The following is a 15,319-nucleotide window of genomic DNA, read 5'->3' as shown; positions in this document are numbered from 1 at the left end:
TGCTTAGAATTTGAGCATGAATTTTAAGAATGTCAGAGCGTGCATGAAACCTTAATGGTTTTATCATTTCATCCACTTGTATATTTGATCTCTTATTTCTGAAACTGAAACTTAAAAAGTAGCCATAAGTTCCCAGTAATTCATTAAAATATGCTTTTTTTCCTGCATTCCCTGGTGGCTCAGATGGTAAAGTGTCTGCCTACAATGCAGGAGACCCAGGTTCAATCCCTGGGTTGGGAAGATCTCCTGGAGGAAGGAAATGGCACCCCACTCTGGTCTTCTTGCCTTGAAAATCCCATGGACCAAGGAACCTGGTAGGCTATAGTCCATGGGGTCGCAAAGAGTCAGACACTGAGCAACTTCACTATACTGAAAAACATTTAATGTCACCACAATTTTACTTATAAAGCATTATCATATTTGCCTCTTAACAAGTTTGTAAGATTATGTATTACCTATCTACTGCTGCATAACAAATCACCACAGATGTAGTGACTTAAAGTAGAATGTGTGTTAGTCGCTCAGTCGTGTCCGACTCTTTGCAACCCCATGAGCTGGCTTCTCTGTCCATAGAATTCTCCAGGCAAGAATACTGGAGTGGATTGCCATTCCCTTATCCAGAGGATCTTGCTGACCCAGGGATTGAACCCTGGTCTCTGGCATCACAGGCAGCTTCTTTATTGTTTGAGCTACAGGGAAGTCCTAAAGTAGAATATATTCTAAAAGGCTTTCAAGATATCTATGGGATAGTAGTTTGGACTTGGTTTATCTGGACTCTTTGCCTCAGAGTCTCTCACAAGTGTCAAGGTATCAGCCAGAGTTGATGCTTCATCTGAAAACTCAACTGGGTATGGGTCTGCTTCCAAATTTACATGGTTTTCGGGAAGATTCAATTCCTTATGAATTGTTAGTTTCTTGTTGACTGAAGCCACTCTCAGGTCCTTACCAAATGTGACTCTCCAATATGGTGGCATTTTGCCTTGTCAAAACCAGCAAGAGAGAAAGACTGCTTAAGCAAGACATGAGTCACAATCTGATGTAACTTAAAGTGACACCCCATCATCTTTGACATGTTCTATTTGTTAGAAGTAAGTCACAAGTCTTACCACTTTCAAAGGGAAGAGATTATGCAGAGGAACCATTGGGTGTCATTTTAGTTTGCCACCATATTTTCTTTCCCCCTGTTGACATTTGAAAATATAATTAATCATTTATGTTTATTTTATCTTTGTACATGCATCACATTTAGCATTAGGGAAATCTTTGCCATTTTGTGTATAACAATATGTTATTTCGAGAAACTGAACTTGATCCTTCCGTATTTTGAAATGCATGTGGGTGTGAGAAGCTGGGTTGTCATAAGCAAGGGTTTCACTGGATTATAATAGATTTTATCTGTGAGATACTATGGTTCTGAAACCACCGAGCCTTCTAAGTTCAGGTGATTCAGACTCATCAGTTTTCATGCAGATTTCTCATGTTCCTTTAAACTTTCAGATTTAGTATTTGGCATTTTTCTTTTTCTAAAATAGTAGTGAAATGCCAGTTCTCATTTTACGCATATTAGGACAAATATTTTTTAGTGAAATTTGAGAGTATCCTGGAAATAACTTTATGTTCTCATTTGTGTTTTGAACTTTATATTGAAATAGTTTTCCTAGTAACTAAAATTCTTGTTATATCCATGAAGAGCTCTGTCTTTTGATGAAGCTTTATTGCAAATAGAAATGTCAAAATATGGCAAAGATAGAGCTGTAATTTTTCATCTATAATTTAAATATACATTTGACTTGTATATGTAGAGATCTATATCAACATTTGCTTTTAGTATTCATGTAAGAATTTTCATATATATTTTTTGAATAGCTAGGTTACCATTTGGAGTAGGGATGCATTTATTGTGGCCATGATTCTTCTGTGGTTTTCAAATGGGAACTTCAATATGCTTAACATAGCTGGTTATATAATATTTCAAATGTTCTCTAAAGGAGAATAGTCAAAATAAGAGACCTAGGAGAATAGTAAATATTTGTTCACAATCAGTTTCTTATATGAACAAAATACCCAACTTTTACATCAGTGCTTTACAATTTGGTGGCCACTGCCTCCTGTATGGCCTGGAGAATCCCAGGGACAGGGAGCCTGGTGGGCTGCCATCTATGGGGTCGCACTGAGTCGAACACGACTGAAGTGACTTAGCAGCAGCAGCAGCAGCCTCCTGCATGAGCACTGGAAATGTAACTAGTCCAAACTGAGATGTGCTCCAAGTATAAAACACTGGGTAGCAATACCATCATATGAAAAATAAAATATCTCATTAATAATATTTACATTGAACATAGGTGGAAATGGTAACAGTTTGGCCATATTAAGTTGAAGAAAGTATATTATTAATTTTACCTGTTTCTTTTAATGTTTGAATGTATACAAAACATTAGTTTACATGTACAGCTCATGTTTCTGTTGGACGGCATTGATCTAGATAAACAATGGCGTGAATAGTATTGAGAGAAGTAATAACCTGGGCACTGTCTCTGTAGAGAAGAAATTAGATTGATGCTACAATACATGTTAGCCCCTGAGTTACTTAGAATTGAGTTATTCTGTCTTGTTGGGAGTATGTTTTTATTCAACATCTCTGCCTGATGTAACCAGCCAACTAACTAATCAACAAGCAAACAAAATGTCAATGTATGACAAAAACCACTACAATATTGTAAAGTAATTATCCTCCAACTAATAAAAAAATATTTAACCATCATGATAAGAAAAAAAAAAACATTGAAGGGGAAAAAATCACTTTTTGAGGCTATTTCACATACCTAGTATGGAAAAGAAAAACAACAGAGATGTAGAACCAGAAGCATGAGGGATATAACTCCTGAATGTCTTTTGGACTTGAATGCTTCATACCTAGAAGATGCTCAACCAATTATTGCTGAAAAATTGTGGTGTGAAAATCAGTTACATTTTCTAGCAGCATATTTATTAGTAGCAAAACATGCACTAATTTTCATGAGCTAATCAGCCAGTTAATATTGCCCTTATGTTACTAAGCCTGTCTTCATCTCACTGTTAAACCAGCAACGGAATCAGCCGCACCATTGTCTCTCAAATTTTTCAGAACTTTACAGTTTATAAACCAGCATATATTTAACAATGCCTCCTACATATTAGCTTATTTGAGTCTCACAGAAGTTGTAGGAGGTGGATATTATCTCCTTTGTTGAGGAAAAGAAATCCAGGTTCAGCAAGGTTAACTGACCTTGCTTAAGATCAGCATGTTGCTATGTGACAGACGGTGGTTACTTTATCTCTGAACTTGGCATATCAAAAGAGATTTAAAGAATTAACCTTGGAGAGCAAGAGTTAAGGGGTGAATATTTTATCTTGTTGCCAGTCTTAATAATCAGCGATTTGATATTAAGGCTGCTAGTCATCTCTAATGAAGGGGAGTTAGTTTGAAGTTGGTTGATTGATTGGTGATTGACAGAAATATTAGTTTTCAGAGTGAATTCATTAGAAGACTAAAACGTGGGGATTATTCATTCAATAAATAATTGAACATTTGTTATGTGCGTGATACCAAGCTAAATGGATACTTAAAAAGAGCATGGATTACATTGAGATAGAAGACAGAGTAACCTTTTCACCCTCAAAAAGTCCTCTATAACCTTATAATCTAGCTGAACAGATAATTATGTGGATGGTGGAGATAGCAGTAGAAGACCGTAATACAGGAGATGCCCAGGGATGGACAAATATTTTCTCAAATATACTACGTAAGAAGCAAGATAGCCTTGGCCCACAGCGTTAAGGGAAGCCCTCATCTCATGCAGACCTTGTTCCAATCTGAAGTAGGACTTGAAGCACTCAAGAAAAGAAGAAAGATTATTACCAGTGGAAAGATTATAAACAGAATATTGCAGCGGGATTGCACCTGAAAACAGGGGATCATGTTAGAAACTGGAAAGTCATGTTTGGGTAGAAGTTTGAAGATCTTTATCTGACAAACTAAGGGACTTCGAATCATTCTTGTCTGAGAGACGTGGTGGTCATTAGTAACTGTTGAGTACAACTCTGTTCCATTAAGAACAATAGACACAACGGCTTGGAGCATCAGTCCACATCAGGGAGCTAAGTGATCTGCTGCAGTATTTTCTCCAGTAAGTGATTCATGAGGGAAGGTCTTGGCTCTGCTAGGTAGATTATATGTGTCCCTGGTAGAATACATCATAATCTCTAGAGGAGCATGGGTAGTTTGACTTTTCCCCATATGCACCCGTGGGAAACGCTGATAAATTAATCCAGAGGGAAGAGACTTTTTGTTAAAGAGTTGAATTTTATTTTAGAAAACGCCATCTGACAGCAATGTAGAGATTGAATTACAGCAAGTAGAAACTGGAGGCTACAAATCAGTTTGTGATTTTTCCCAACAGCCTAAGTGGTAAGGGCTAGAACTAGCCTCCTGCCCTGCAATGTAAGAGACATGATGCAAGATAAACAGACAATCCAGGGTGAAGTCCACATGAAAACAGGAAGCAGGATGAAAGAGAACTGTGAAGTTCAGATACTGCAAGAAGTATGAGCTCAGCTCTACAAAAGAGAAAGTTGGTTTAGGGGATTATCCAGTTCAGCTGAGACCTGATAGTTCCTGAATGGCAAAGCAGATCATTAAACCAAGGACTTTCACCTCTTATGTTATTTGTTTTACTACACTGCTTTTGACTGCAGTTTCAGACTTAGTAAATCTGAAGTGAAAGCAGCATGAGACTGGGAACACGATGTTAATAGAAATAGTCTAAGGCACTTACTACAAATAAACATTATGCTTTGTGTGGACTAGAGCAGGGCTGTCTGTACTACTGGGATCTAGGCGTCTATTTACAAATTATAAACATAAAAATTAGATTTAGATATCAGGACTCCATCATAGATTTCCTGGTATGGAACTTAGATATGTGTATCAAAACAAAACAAGAACCCCAACACAGTGGATTCTGCTATGGGTCCTGGTTAAGAATATAATGGCTAAGAAAGTAAACCACTGTTCTGTGAAATGTGTGTTCATGATTACAATTAATTAGAAATGATTTTGAAGGCCCTCCTACCTTTTACCTATTAGGACACAAAATCTAGATTTGAAATGCATTGTCATATTTCAGAAATATATTTATACTTACCCTTTATTTTTATGTTATTACTTTCTTCAATTTTCATCACATATTTGTTCATCAATTGGTTTTGATGGACTTCACTTTCTTTCATTCTTACAGATGAGATTGCTCCCTCTAAAAATCAATAGGAGCCTGCTGACTTTATTTATTCTAATATGAAGGCACATAAAATGAATATGGCCAAAAAATGTTAAAAAGTAAGCCTGTTTTTCAAAAGACTAGATTGTCAATTGAAGCAGAAAATTATATTCAGTGCATTGGATTTATGCATTGTTTTAGTCTTCTCCAACCAATTTAGAAATGCACTTTCTTATAAAATTGAGATTATTACAAATCTTGTGCTAAGCAGCTGAAATAATGTGTCTATGCCAAGGTCATATCTTAAAAGTTTGGAAGAACATACTGCAGTTGAATATATGTTCATGAATGTACTCTATAAAAATTTTGTGACATATTTGAGTAACTTAATTTTTATTTTTTACCTAATGCTGTCTTAATTTTTACTTTACCTTTGACAATGTTTCATACATATTCATTGCTTGAAAGAAATTAAGCAGACATTATTCTAAAGTCAATATTGAGTCTGCTAATGAAAATGGCTAAGTTAATTAACTAAATGGCAACCCTCACTGAACTTATTCAAAGCTATTTCCCCTCGTGATGTGTTTTCCTGAAGAAATGATGCATAAAAATTAAACTTTTATTCTTGATTGTTCTATATCAGCCTCTAAATTGTTACTTTGCATGTTACAACCTGTTGTATTATGAGTAATTCTGAGATCACCTCAATTTAATGGCAGCAGATCAAAGATAAAACCCTCAAGGATCATTTAAACCATCATTCTTTTAAAAAAAAAGATCTTTTAAATGGTGTTCTATCAGAGTTTATCACTGATATATAGTTGGTAAGACGGTATTGTATAATTGAGTTGAAATTTTCTAAAAGTATACCATATATCTTCTCACAAAAAAAAATAAATATTTGAGATAATGGATAACAAAATGGGGGAATCTTTTCACAAAACATACGTATATCAAGCCATCATGCTATACACTTTATCTTATCGTTTTCTTTATCAATTATGCCTCAATAAAATTCATTGGAAAAGACCCTGATGCTGGGAGGGATTGGGGGCAAGAGGAGAAGGGGACGACAGAGGATGAGATGGCTGGATGACATCACCGACTCGATGGACATGAGCTTGAGTAAACTCTGGGAGTTGGTGATGGACAGGGAGGCCTGGCGTGCTGCGATTCATTGGGGTCACAAAGAGTCAGACACGACTGAGTGACTGAACTGAACTGAACTGAAAGCTGAAAAAGTTTTAGAGCAAAAATTAAACTAAACTAATATGTTTAACGTACAAAAGTACTTTTTTTCCCCAAAAGTAGTTTTAAATAATAGATTCTTCAGGCAAGAATACTAGAGCGGTATCCATTTCCTTCTCCAGATATCTTCCCGAATGAGGACTCAAACCCAGGTCTCCTGCATTGCAGGTGGATTATTTACCATCTGAGCTGTCAAGGAAGGCCAAGTAATAGATAGATAACATAATATTTTGTCAAGTTTTTTTTAATGTATGCACCCATGAGAGATTATAGAGCTTTCAAAATAAAAGGGAAAAAAAAACATGTTTTAGCAGTTCAGTTCAGTTCAGTTCAGTCACTCAGTCGTGTCTGACTCTTTGCGACCCCATGAACCACAGCATGCCAGGCCTCCCTGTCCATCACCAACATCCGGAGTCCACCCAAACCCATGTCCATTGAGTCGATGATGTCATCCAACCATCTTATCCTCTGTCGTCCCGTTTTCCTCCTGCCCTCAATCTTTCCAGCATCGGGTCTTTTCAGATGAGTCAGCATTTCACATCAGGTGGCCAAAGTATTGGACTTTCAGCTTCAACGTTAGTTCTTCCAATGAACACCCAGGACTGATCTCCTTGCCATCCAAGGGACTCTCAAGAGTCTTCTCCAACACCACAGTTCAAAAGCATCAATTCTTCAGTGCTAAGCTTTCTTTATAGTCCAACTCTCACATCCATACATGACCACTGGAAATACTATAGCCTTGACTAGACGGACCTTTGTTGAGAAAGTAATGTCTCTGATTTTCAGTATGCTGTCTAAGTTGGTTATAACTTTCCTTCCAAGGAGTAAGTGTCTTTTAATTTCATGGCTGCAATCACCATTTGCAGTGATTTTGGAGCCCCCAAAACTAAAGTCTGACACTGTTTCCACTGATTCCCCATCTATTTGCCATGAAGTGAAGAGACTGGATGCCATGATCTTAATTTTCTGAATGTTGAGCTTTAAGCCAACTTTTTCACTCTCCTCTTTCACTTTCATCAAGAGGCTCTTTAGTTCTTCACTTTCTGCCATAAGGGTGGTGTCCTCTGCATATCTGAGGTTATTGATATTTCTCCCGGCAATCTTGATTCGAGCTTGTGCTTCCTCCAGCCCAGCATTTCTCATGATGTGTGTTGCATATAAGTTAAATAAGCATGGTGACAATATATAGCCTTGACATATTCCTTTTCCTATTTGGAAGCAGTCTGTTGTTCCGTGTCCAGTTCTAACTGTTGCTTCCTGACCTGCATGCAGGTTTCTCAAGAGACAGGTCAGGAGCCTATACCAAATAGATGTTTTTAGAAGTCTGACTAGCATTTTTTTTTCTGTATTCAACCAGGATGGAAATATAAGTAAAAGTGGATCTAGGTTTTGTGACACATGAATATACTCTCCTTGGGCGGTACTCTTTAAGTCAAAGAATGAAAACAAATTAAGTATGAACATGAGTTATTTGCACAAAGAAAAGAAATCATGACAAATTTAAAGAAGCTGACAAATTACACACACATCACAAAATTGAGAAAAATAGCACAATGTTTTTAGTAGTTAACTGCTCTATAATACTCTAATGTATAATACTCCGTCATAGTTCTTTCCATATTTCCCTGACTGTAGTCTTCTTTTAGCACCCCTCCCTGTGAGAGACTCAAAAGATAATATCATCTTTCCTCTAGCATGGTTAATTACAATTCAACCTTTATTGTTGAGGGTTGGGAAACATTTCTTTAACATTACTCATTACTGGTGATGTCACATATATTATTAAAATTATTGCCAACTTTAGGAACACCTTATCAATTTCCTTTCACACAAGAACTGTAAAATGAGGGATCCTTTCAAGTTACCTTGTACAAGGACTACTAAAGACTTTTGGTCTAGCTGCACTGAACTCTGCTTCTAGGAAACACTCAGACTTCATTAAGGAGAACAAGTAGCTTGCAAATAAATCAAGGACTATTTATCCCTGCTTTTTTCAATGGAGTGGAGAAGGATAATGTCTAGTTTAAATGAACTCAAGAGCAGAACTTAAGAAATTGAAAGCAACAATGTTGGTCCTCAGAAGCAAGAATGAAAGAATAGGGTTAGTGGAACAGAAAAGGGAGAAATACCAGAAAAAGTGCTCCCAGTTTTAGAGAATCCTCTGAGGTGAAGGAGGCAGAGATATGTTGACAATGTGCAAAGGAAATATCCATCACACCCCAGCTATGTTAGAGGTCATGCCAGCACCAAGTATGTGTTACAGGTGAGATATCTGGAAAGTAAAATGATCTCTATATGTGCTCTTACTCAGGCTTGGCTGCTTAATGGTTTCTGCTCCCCCTTTCACTCCTTTTCTGAAGTCTACTTTGTTGTAACTCTAGTTAAAAGTATTTTTTCCCTATGGAGTAACTTCAGTATTCCATATGATGGTGCACAAAATTCTTCAAACCCAGCCCATGTGCCACAATTTTATTCCACATTCCCTTGAAAACTAGGGTTGCAAGAATTCACTAATGGGCAAAATCTGAATAGAGATTTCTCCAAAGACATACAGATGGCCAACAGGCACATGAAAAGATGCCCAACATTGCTAATCACTGCTGCTGCTGCTGCTAAGTCACTTCAGTTGTGTCCAACTCTGTGCGACCCCATAGACAACAACCCACCAGGCTCCCCCATCCCTGGGATTCTCCAGGCAAGAACACTGGAGTGGGTTGCCATTTCCTTCTCCAGTGCATGAAAGTGAAAAGTGAAAGTGAAGTCGCTTAGTCATGTCTGACTCTTAGCGACCCCATGGACTGCAGCCTTCCAGGCTCCTCCATCCATGGGATTTTTCAGGCAAGAGTACTGGACTGGGGTGCCATTGCCTTCTCCGTTGCTAATCACTAGAGAAATGCAAATCAAAACCACAATGAGTTATCACCTCACACCTGTCAGAATGACTAGCATCAAAAAGTCTACAAATCATAAATTATGGAGAGGGTTTGGAGAGAAGGACACTCTTTTACACTATTGGTGAGAATGTGGAAACAGTATGGTTTCTCAAAAAAACTAAAACTTGACCTACTATATGATCCTGCAGTTCCACTCCTGGGTGTGTAGTTGTAAAAATTAAAACATGAATTTGAAAAGGCACATGCTCCCATGTTCATAATAGCATTATTTACAATAACCAAGACATGGAAGCAACCGAAATGTTCATAAACAAATGATTGGATTAAGAAGGTGTGAGGGCCCCCTGCAATACACAAACACACACACACACACACACACACTGGAACATTAGCCATTAAGAGGAATGAAATTCTACTATTTGCAGCAACTTAGACGCACCTAAAGGATATTGTACTTAGTGAAATAAGGTAAACAGAGAACAAAATTACTGTATGATATCACTTATATGTAGAATATTTTTTAAATGTACAAATAAATGTATATGCAAACCAGAAACAGGTTCACAGATGTAGAAAACACATTTCTGTTATTTCTGTTTACCAAAGGGGAGAGGGGCAAATTAGGGGCATGGATTAACACATACACACAACTATGTATAAAATATATGAGCAACAAGAATATACTGTATAGCCCAGGAAATTATAGGCATTATTTTGTAGTAATTTGTAATGGAGTATAATCTAAAAAAATACCAAACCAGTATGCTGTATACTTGAAACTGATACGATATTGTAAATTGACTACACTTCAACAAAAAAGGAAATGGCAACCCATTCTAGTACTCTTGCCTGGAAAAGTCCATGGACAGAGGAGCTTGGAGGACTACAGTCCATGGGGTCACAAAGAGTTGGACATGACTGAGCAACTGAACAACAACAATAGAAAGCCCAGAATTTTTAGTACCAAAACCTGCTCCCAAAGATCACTAAAAAGTATTCTTTATTTATTCAGTGGGCATTCTGTTTTTTAATCTGACAACCCAAGTTATAAGTATTGTGTGGGCCAAAAAGTCCATTCAGATTTTTCTGTACAATCTTATGGAGTCTCTTTCCCCTTCCACACATGTTGTGAAGCTTGGACCAGCATCCCACCTTTCAGGGGCTGCCTCAAATGGCTTTGCTAGTTTAAGCTTTGACACGCAACTCAGATAAAGGCTCCTCTGTGAAATTATCCTCCTCCACGCTCCCCCCCCCCCCCCGCCCCATCTGTCTCTCCATCCTCCTTCCAGGTGACATAGGCCCTCTGGACGCCATGCCCTCAGAGTGCTTTGTCTCCGTCTACATTGAAATACTCATCACTTGGTCATTTAATTATGTGGTCAAAGGCCTGCCTTTTCTTCCCATGTAAGTGCTCATCAAAGGAAGTAATGAATTCCCCAGCTCACTGGTAAATAAAAGGCATATAAAAGGCCATATGTTTTTTTTTTCTTTTAACCATAAATCCAAATGTTGTTTTTAATTATTGAAAACAATCCCAAAAAAATTCAGTTCATGATTCACCTATGAAATTCACTCAATCTAGAATTCTGAGTAATCATATAAAAGTGATAATAAAGAACATGACTTCAAGTTTATAGTGCTAATTCCAGCCTCAGTTTGTACAGATACATTAGAGAAAGATATGCAGATGACACCACCTCACATGCCCCAATGACACCACTTTTATGGCAGAAAGTGAAGAGGAACTAAAGAGCCTCTTGATGAAAGTGAAAGAGGAGAGTGAAAAAGCTGGCTTAAAACTCAACATTCAAAAAACTAAGATCATGGCATCTGGTCCCATCACTTCATGGCAAATAGATGGGGAAACAGTGGAAATAGTGACAGACTTTATTTTGGGGGGGCACCAAAATCACTGCAGATGGTGAGTACAGCCATGAAATTAAAATATGCTTGCTCCTTGAAAGAAGCTATGACCAACCTAGACAGCATATTAAAAAGCAGAGACATTACTCTGCTGACAAAGGTCCGTCTAGTCAAAGCTATGGTTTTTCTAGTAATTGTGTATGGATGTGAGAGTTGGACTATAAAGGAAGCTGAGTGCCAAAGAATGGATGCTTTTGAACTCAATCTAGAATTGAGTGGTGTTGGAGAAGACTCTTGAGAGTCCCTTGGACTGCAAGGAGATCAAACCAGTCCATCCTAAAGGAAATTAATCCTGAATATTCTTTGGATGCTGAAGCTGAAACTCCAATACTTTGGCCACCTGATGCAAAGAACTGACTCATTGGAAAAGACCCTGATGCTGGGAAAGATTGAAGGTAGGAGGAGAAGGGGATGACAGAGGATGAGATGATTGGATGGCATCACTGACTTGATGGACATGAGTTTGAGCAAGCTCTGGGAGTTGGTGATGAACAGGGCAGCCTGGCGTGGTACAGTCCACAGGGTCGCAAAGAGTAGGACATGACTAAGTGACTGAACTGAACTGATCAGAGAAAGTGCCAGGATCTGTTGTTTTAAGAGTCTCATCACAATGGGCAGTAGGAGTGTACTGAGAGGTCAGGGAGATCCTCTGGTGTAGGAAATGACAACCCACTCCAGTATTCTTGCCTGGAGAATCCCATGGACAGAGGAGCCTGGTGGGCTACAGTTCTTGGGGTCACAAAGAGACAGATACAACTGAGCAACTGAGCACACACACACACATAAGAGGCAACTGGGTATGGGTCTCGAGTTTCTATTTCATGTGCAGCATTTGGGGAATGAATCAGCAATACAGAAGTTAAGAGCAAGTTCCATGTCTGCCTTTCAAAGGAAGATTTATTTTAAGTTCACAAATAGTGTCCACATGCTCCAAAACTTTGGTTCCTTTCTGTATCTCTGAGTTTCCCTAACTTGATCCTGAAAGTGGTAACTTCCAAGGCCTGAGAATACCTATGTTTCAGCTCTCTGCTGGAAACCAGTGCCTCAATTGTGGTCAAATCATCAGAAATGTAGCTTCAACCTTAGCCAGAGCTAGAAACTGCACCTCCCGCACCAGCAAAGCCCTTGGGCTGGACAAAATCGTTGGGCATTTGGTGTTGGTTATTGCATTAGATCCATTACACAGGTGATCTGGCAGGAATCCCAGCTTTGGAGGAAAGATGTTTAAATCCTGTAAATAATTGACTGTAGCACCATAGCAGTTGATTGTGTTGAGGCTGTATCAAAATTGCTTTGTTAGGCTCTATTATATTGCTCATTATCTTACTGTGAGGAAAATTAAACTTACATCTGCTTCGGGTGACAAGGTATCCTGTTGTCCTGGGATTTTCCACATTTTAGGTCTATGTCACAGGCTTCTAATATACCCTCAGAGAACATCTTTTATGTTCATGTGCATCCAGGTGTCAGACCAACACACTCTTTGTCTCTTTTAAACTCAGTAATACACTCAGGGCTGTGTACGTTTCTCTCTTCTCTGCCAGTGATGAAATTTATTCATAGAACGTTCAAGCTAGAGAAGGCACCTCAGAGCAGAGCAATAATCATCAAGGCTCAGAGTAACTCACAGGATATAATAACAGTATTTTTTAAATTTCTTTGGCTTTTTTGTTGGGAGATCATTTCCATTTTTTCAAAGTTCTTTATTCCATTTTTGCTTTTCTTCTGAATCACATAAGCAAATTTAAAAGGAATTTAAAATTAAATAATAATATGATAATTCAATCTTGCTAAGCATTTACCATTGCCATGCTCAGATTCCAAATTTCAGCTGACTGCCACCACAGGCTTCAGCTAGCTGGTCCCCACTGAATGGCCAAGCCAAATCAGAGATTTGTACACACTGGCCACAAACTTCCTCAGCAACAAGCCAGGGAGATGATGGATTTTTAATGATTTCCAATGGAGTTTGCTGTCTTCATATATTTTCAAAGTTAGATGAAGAATTTACTGAGGAGACATGAGTTGAACGAATGCTACATTTTTAAGTGTTTTTTTAAAAAATATGCTGAATCAGAAGCACCTCCCTCACTAATCCACCCCTTGAAGCAGCTCCAGGAGACAGGCAGAGAAAAGTACTAGAGGTTAGAAGTATTGGAGGTTGAGCCATAACTCCTTGGTCATCTGGAGCAGGAGTCGACAAACTCTGTAAAGCTGCAGAGTCAATATTTTAAGCTTTGCAGGCCATAAGATCTCAGCAGCAACTATTCGATGCTGCCTATAGAGTGCAAAAGCAGCCATAGGCAATATGAAAACAAATGGGTTTGACAAGTATTGATGAAAAATTAATCAATAGTCAACCTAAGAAAGAAATGAAAATTTTTATTCAAGCTAACCTGAGAATTATAACTTGGGAGAGAGTGTTTTAGAGAGTTCTGAGAACGGTTCCAAAGGGGTAAGGGGTGAAGGGAGCCAGTATATATGTGATTTGATGAAGGGGTACATGTATTCAAGCATATATCTTGATAGAAACTTACTATCTTAGTTAATGATTTGAGCATTTTTCTAAGTATGGGAAAATGCAAGAAATTGAGTTCATAAAAATGTTTCTCCTGTAAGTTATCTAACTCTCAGGGGGTCATTTCGACTGGTTTTCCCAAAATGCCTCATCCTGAACTGTGCCCTGAATTCTTTTCAGGGTGTACTGTAGGTCAGGGGCTGCAGTGGCTAGACTCGATTCTTATAGAAATAGATGGTTGGCAACATCATTTACAATCCCCTCTCTTTTGGTCTTGATTTCAACCAAGGTTTGGGAGGCTTTTTCTGATCAGTTTATCCAGAGTGCTAGGAATGTTTATTCCCAGGTCAGGTAAGGATTTCGTTGATAGGCCACGCGGTGTGCTTTTACTGGACTAGGCCCTGTCACTAGTATACAAAAGCCTTTGAACTACCTATTTTACTAGTCTGTTATGGCCCAGGAAATGGTTTCCTCTTGTTGCTTCTTCTCATAGCTAGAGTTACACTATTGCAATGATTGATCTTCTAGAAATACATATTGAATCAATTGTGTCAAATTGCCAAGTCGTTATTATTTTTATCTGAGGCCCAGTCGCACATTTGGTAATTCAAGAAATAATAATCCTGTAAAATAGAACACAACTAATATAGCTAAGAATATTAATAAGGTCGTAACTAAATATTTAAGCTAAGAGCTTCAATTAGGTTTAGCCCAGTGTCTCCCCAAGTCATCAGATGTAGTCGGTTTTGAGGCAATTGCTATCTTTAAGTGAAATGATATATTGTCTTTGTACAAAAGGTTCACCAAGTGAAAGTGTTAGTCACTCAGTCATGTCTGACTCTCTGCGATCCCATGGACTGGAGCCTTCCAGGCTCCCCTGTCCTTGAAATTCTCCATACAAGAATAATGGAGTGGGTAGCCATTCCCTTCTCCATGGGATCTTCCTGACCCAGGGATCGAACTTGGGTCTCTTGCATTGTAGGCATATTCTTTACTGTCTGAGCCACTAGGTAAGGTCATGTACACCATGGAAGTCTGTATATACAAGGCAAGTGGTGGGTCAGTGTGATCCCGTACAAAATTGAGAAAGGATTCTTATCTTCTAAGGAGTTATGACTGACACCAGAAAAAGGAAAATTGATCTTTATGATTGAGCAGGTATTTCTGTGGTTGAGGAGTTCAGTTAATGCATAATTTAGATACATAGTAGAATAGTAGACACTAGAGGGGAGAGAGGAAGCCCAAATGGGCAGAGAAAAAATGTATTTTTAAAATTTTCCTGTCTTTAAATATGAATTTTATTTCATCACCAGATCCCAATAATATTATATTCATGGGCACAAATTTTAATTTTATTTAATTTCATTTAGTTTTCATATATCATGTGTCTTTTGATTTTTTGTCATTTATTTAAAATGTAAAACATCCTTAGCTCTCAGACTGTATAGAAATAGGTGGTAGCTGGATTTGAACCATGA

At 38.1% G+C, this 15,319-nt stretch overlaps 1 protein-coding gene and 1 non-coding gene across 8 annotated transcripts in view; both read left to right on the top strand.

The window, feature by feature from the left end:
* The window catches only part of DMD (dystrophin), a 2,261,655-nt gene that overhangs the window by 1,460,854 nt on the left and 785,482 nt on the right, over nt 1-15,319 (top strand). The gene's annotated exons all lie outside the window — the stretch shown is intronic.
* On the top strand, nt 169-240 carry TRNAC-ACA (transfer RNA cysteine (anticodon ACA)). The gene has a single exon. It is a non-coding gene; the product is annotated as a tRNA-Cys (tRNA).

The sequence above is a fragment of the Odocoileus virginianus genome, chromosome X (genome assembly GCF_023699985.2).
Source record: "Odocoileus virginianus isolate 20LAN1187 ecotype Illinois chromosome X, Ovbor_1.2, whole genome shotgun sequence".
NCBI lineage: Eukaryota > Metazoa > Chordata > Mammalia > Artiodactyla > Cervidae > Odocoileus > Odocoileus virginianus.
The sequence above is the reverse complement of the archived record's forward strand: the minus strand, read 5'-3'. Positions and strand labels throughout refer to the sequence as shown.